This window comes from Eimeria mitis, genomic scaffold, assembly GCF_000499745.2.
Source record: "Eimeria mitis Houghton genomic scaffold, Emh_scaff3214, whole genome shotgun sequence".
Lineage (NCBI taxonomy): Eukaryota > Apicomplexa > Conoidasida > Eucoccidiorida > Eimeriidae > Eimeria > Eimeria mitis.
The window spans coordinates 616-868 of NW_013571553.1; positions in this window are offsets into that span (position 1 = coordinate 616).

The following is a 253-nucleotide window of genomic DNA, read 5'->3' on the forward strand; positions in this document are numbered from 1 at the left end:
GGACAGAAACAACCGCTAACCGTAAACCCTAAACCCTAAACCCTAAACCCTTTTCGCTGTGGTTGTGAGCGCTGGAGAGTTCAGGTGTATAGTCACTGCACTTATATACTAGGGGCCTCTTAAAGAAGAAATTTGTTTGTTTTGTATCGGCTACAATAACCCTGGATTGTTTATATCTTTATGTGCTGTTGGTTTCGTCTGTGAAAACCCTAAACCCTAAACCCTAAACCCTAAACCCTGACTTTTATACCTT